This window comes from Aphanomyces invadans, assembly GCF_000520115.1.
Source record: "Aphanomyces invadans strain NJM9701 unplaced genomic scaffold supercont1.32, whole genome shotgun sequence".
Lineage (NCBI taxonomy): Eukaryota > Oomycota > Saprolegniomycetes > Saprolegniales > Verrucalvaceae > Aphanomyces > Aphanomyces invadans.
The window spans coordinates 4,687-10,048 of NW_008580177.1; positions in this window are offsets into that span (position 1 = coordinate 4,687).

A 5,362-nucleotide genomic window follows, 5' to 3' on the forward strand; every position below is an offset into this window, starting at 1 on the left:
GTGGCCGATCCAGCGGAGTACACTGTTCGTTTGGCCCTCGGAACGGTGGATTTGTTTCTGTCGAATCGTGCTCCGGACTTGTACAACAACCTCGAAGCTCTTGATCACTTCTGCGGTCAACGGGCCACACGGTGGGAGACTGGCGATGTCCTGACGGATTTGTCAATCCTGAAAGTGGCGAGAACGTCCATGAGTCCGTTCAAGAACGCTGTCTTGACGTACATTTGCCGGATCTGCCACCCGTGAAACGCAACCAAAGAGAGGACCAAGCGCAGCGTGTTGTAACGAAGCACCGGCGCGAAGATTACTTCGTAGTCGTAACGCTGCATGAATCCCTTGATCACCAGGCGAGCCTTGTACTTGGTAAAGCGGCCCACGACGTCGAATTTCTTGCGCCACAACCACTTGCAAGGCAACGCCTTGCGTCCAGGGGGCAGCGCCGCCAGGGTCCAAGTGCCGTTTTTGACCAACGAGTCGTATTCTTCTTGAGTAGCGTCCAGTCATGCTTGCTTGTTGGGACTTGCTTCGATGTTGGCGAACGATTGCGGTGTGTCCTTGATCACATCGACGGAAAACACTTGGTGGTGGCCGCCAGAGATAGCTTTCAGTCCCGCTGGGTCGACGAATTCGACGTCGGAGTCACTTGAGTCGTGGTCGCTCGAGTTGGCCTCGTCACCAAGCTGCAGTGGCTCTTCCTCGTCAACAACAGAGCTTGGATCAACCTCGCTGGCGGCGTCCGTCCCGTATTTCGATGGCACCTCCGCTGCCCCCACTGAGTCTTTGAAGCTGTCATGCCTTGGATGCGCCGCCACTGCGTCGTCACTTGGGTCGGTGTCGTCGGGCTGGAAGGTCGAAACTTGGTCGTCGAACTGCACAGCTTTGCCGTCGGTGGGCACAAAGATTTCCATGAACTTGACCGAGCGACATTGGAACAGCTCGCCCGATTCGCAGTCAACAAGCCGATAGTTCTTGAGCTGGCTCGTGTATCCCAGGAAAATGCACTTGGTCGCTCTTGGGTCCAACTTTGTACGCTTGGCCTTGTCGACGAACGCAAACGCTGTGCAGCTAAATAGTTGGAGATGTTCGACGTTCGGTTTGCGGCCGTACAGAGCTTCAAAGGGGGTCTTGCCGCCGAGAGCCTTGGTCAGACTTCGGTTCTCCGTGTAAACCACATAGCCGAGCGCTTCACCCCTGTACCGGTTGTCCATGCCGCTTGCTTGGAGGATGCAGCGCAATTTGATCATCACCGTGTAGTTAGCCTTCTCCGCGACGCAGTCTTCTTCCGGGGAGTACGCGTTCGTGAAGTGCTGCTCGATCCCCAGCTCGGCACTGTACGCACTGAGTTCCTTGGACTGGTATTCCTTCGCGTTGTCCGACATGATGGTCTTGAGCTTGAAGCCGTGTTGCCGCTCCACCAGCGCTTGGAACGTCTTGAAGTCCTCGAAGGTCTCCGACTTGGAAGTGAAAAGGAACAGCCACTTGAAACGAGTGCCTTCGTCAACGTACAACTCGTAGTGCCTCTTCCCACCGTATGTTGCGGGACTGATCGGCCCGCCTTTATCCACGTGCACGTGCTCAAGCGAAACATGTGCGCGGTATGGCTTGGTGTTCTTGTAACTCATCCGACGAGCTTTGGCCACTTCACACACTTCGCACTTTTAGTCTTGAGCCAAATCATTCTTGGACAGACATAATCCTGCCAAGGTACCGTCGCGTGCCGCTTCCTTGACGGCTCCGAAGTTGAGATGGGCCAGCCGCATGTGCCACTGGACCAGCTTGGGTGCTGGCAGTCGCACAAGACAGCAGTTGAGCTGATCGGCATATGATTGCAGAACGTAGAGCCCGCGGTGATGAGTGAACCGTAGGACAAACGTGTCTCGGATCAGAACCTCCACGTCGAGGTCCCATTTCGCCACTTGAAATCCGTCCTTGAGCAGCAGTCGGAAAGACAGGACGTTTCTCTTGAGATTGGAAACGTATGAAACAAAAGTTCATCCAAGTCTACCCCAAAACCAATGAATTCGAAGATGCGACTACTTTTGTAAAAAGGATGAACTCTACTTCGTGAAGTCGAAAGACCAAATTTGGAAGTTGTGTGTTCCCAAAGGCGACTTTCTCAGCAAAGCCATGACACGAGCACCGCAGCCCACCCTCGGGTTCGGCGCGCGCAGTTGCATGCAGCTCAATGATACTATTGGGACCGAATGGACGAAGATATCCAGCTGTACGACGCAACTTGCGAAACCTGTGTACGCTATAAGTCGAGTAGTGCCAAAGCCAACGGTCGAATGATCACAATCAAGTCTCCTGACGAATACTGGCATACAGTTTCCATCGACTGGATCACATGGCTCTCTGTTTCCAATGGCAAAGATTCAATCATATTTTGTGTCGACAAGACATCGAAATGGCCCAAGTACTGCGCCACGACGTCGAACATTGATGCACACCAACCTGTAAAGGGTATTTTGCCATTGTTGTCCGCAACCATGGTCTGCCTGCTGTCGTTATCAGTGATCGAGATCCAAAAACACTAGTCAGTTTGGCAAGATTTGATGACCATCATGAACTTGAAACACGACATGACTACGGCCGCGCGAGTGCAAAGAGATGGAGCCACAGAACGGCAAACCGAACTTTAGAAGATGCTCTACGTTGCCAAGTGTCCTACTTGGGTCACGAATGGACTGAGCATCTTGGAACCACCGACTATGCTCATCAAGGACTCGTACAAACATCGACGGGAATGACCCCTTGTGGAGTTGATACTAGCAGAAAGCTTCGCAATCCAGTGTTAAATGACGTATTGTTGTTGAACGAGTACACGAAGAACTTTGCTGAGCTACGCAAGGAGTTGCTAAAGATGGCCCTGGACAACCGCGTAAAGGATCAAGCCCGCCAAAAGGAGTACTATGATAGTAAGAGAGCTGAAGTGAAATTTGAAGTCGGCGACAACGTCATGCAAGCTAGCTACACGCGACATTCCGTTAAAGCATGCACAGCTACTCGACAAGCGAGAAAAGTCAAATTTCGTACCGCGATTCATTGGTCCCTTCAAACGGGAATAATCAACTCTAATGAGATGCGGTTGGCCCTACCTGCGTCAATGTGGCGCCTGCATAACGTCTTCAACGTTGAACGCTTGAAGCGCCACGTGCCAAATACATCTCGATTCCAAATCCGTCCGATTCCAAAGGCTGCGCCCCAAATCCTGGACCACATAGGAAACGAGCTCTTTATCGTATTAGCGCTGCTAAAGCAACGGCAATTCAATCGCAAAAAGAAATATCTTGTCCAGTAGCATGGTTCGCCAGAGCACGAAGCAGCATGGGAGTTGGAGCGAACAATCAAGCAAGTTGCGCATTTCAAGAAGCTTGTTTAAGACCTACGCGAGAAGACGTGAGGGATCAAGGCGACATCAGGGGGAGAATGTAGTGACCAAATGGGGTTGATTAATGATGTCGCGATGTCGAGTGTGCGTGGTCGGTTTGAGAAGGCCGCTAGCCGCACCCGCGACACCTCCACGATGGGCGCATAGGCCATCAATGTCTCAACGTCGAGAAGTTCCTTCTGCACTTGGCTGCTCTACATTTGAGCATGAGTATTGCATAGTGATCTTAGTACATTATGGCGATGCCAATCGAAACACTTCCAATTTTTCCTCTTCGTTAATATCATCTGCCCTACAAGGAAGCAGTTCGAGTACAGTTCGTGTACAGCGCAGGAACTGATTGTACCGCTTCGTGTATTCGAGGTTCACAGAGTCCGGGATGCGGTTGAATTGGATTTGTCAAGTGCAGAAATTTACACAGGATTGGTGGGACGTGCACGGTGGCGCAGCGTCATGGGGTCGGCGACGCACCTTTACAACATCAACCGGGCTAGCATTTTGCCAGAACCCCACGAGCAGCTGGTATACACTCACGGGGATGACGGACTCGAAAGCGTCGAGTATTCTCGGATGAAAGAGCATGACAGAGCGTGGGAGGTCGAGATCGGCCGGGGAATATTACATGCATGCAACGATCTCTTTTGTGCATTTCGTGGATGCTATGGTCGACGAATCTGACGCGCCCATGACAGCGAGGGCAACACATTTCATGCCGAGTTGCGACTGACTGTGAAGCTAGCTTCACACGTATTCGTGTGATGGGTAGCATACTGAAGAACCAACCGAAAATCTTCTCCATCAAAGTCCGAACGGCCGGCGATTACTGGTTGGTACCTGTGTGCACGCGATTCGAGTTCGACGCGTTGTTCAGCTTGCATCGATGAATGCTGGCGTGTGCCGCACGTGTATCGATCCGATGGCGGCCGAGACAGCGAAACGATGCCAGGATCATTCGTGGTGGAAGATTATGGCAACAACGCCAGTGACACGGAGTGCTCTTGCAAATGGACGTGGTCGTAACCCCAACAGGCTGCGAGCGGTAGGACAGAGATAATCTAGCCCGGATATGTTCATGTACAACGCAACACAGTCACCTCACTCACACACCTCTAATCTAACGTTAGCTGAGCATCAAGAATCTCTCGGCACAGGTTGGGAGGTTCAAGTGGGGGGCGCGTACGTTCATTCGATCGCATCGCCAGGACAAAATTGTCGTTGGGTGCATTGGGCAGGCCGAACATGTATTGGAGAGAACAGGTGCCACAAGATGTGCAAGGGTCGTCAAGAAATGTATTCCAGCTCGTTTTGAGAGTTGGTGCCCAGCCTCACGCCGCGGTCATGCCATCCATCATCTCGTTGAACTGTGTGGGGTGACGCCCAGCCAGCGACTGCTTACCCTGGATGCACAGTCGCTCTTGCGTCCGTTCTAAATCGCTTTGGCGCGCCGATACCGCACGACGTCGAGCACTGCAACGGCCGCCACGGTCAGCCCGGCAACCGCAGCGCTGGAGATCGCGTCGACATCGAGGCCAGAGGTAGCATATACCGTTTGAACACTAGTTTTTAATCGAGTCTGTCGGGACTTGACTGCCCTGTACGTCCGAAGGAAGAACTGCATCACCCCCATTGCTTCCTCTATCCCCAGTTGCGTTGATGGAAGTCGGATAGGTCAATTTCGTAGCCCACGTGATGTTGGTAGGCGTGGTCGGGAATGCAATGTCGCTTCTGTTGGTCGCGCGATATTCCAGCGGTGTGGTTAGTCCCACAAGCAAACGCGGACCCTTCTTTGTAGAGGCCCTGCTACAGCGGCCGTATTGGCCGTCGGGAGGGGCGCCATTGAGAGGAAGACAGTGGTGGTTGGTGCAGTCGTTGTCGGGACTGTTGTGGTTGGTGCAAGTGAAGTCCCTTGGGTGTTCATGGGGGATGTTGTGGTGTCATGGTCGTTACAGGGAAAGCGGTGGTAGGAGGAGC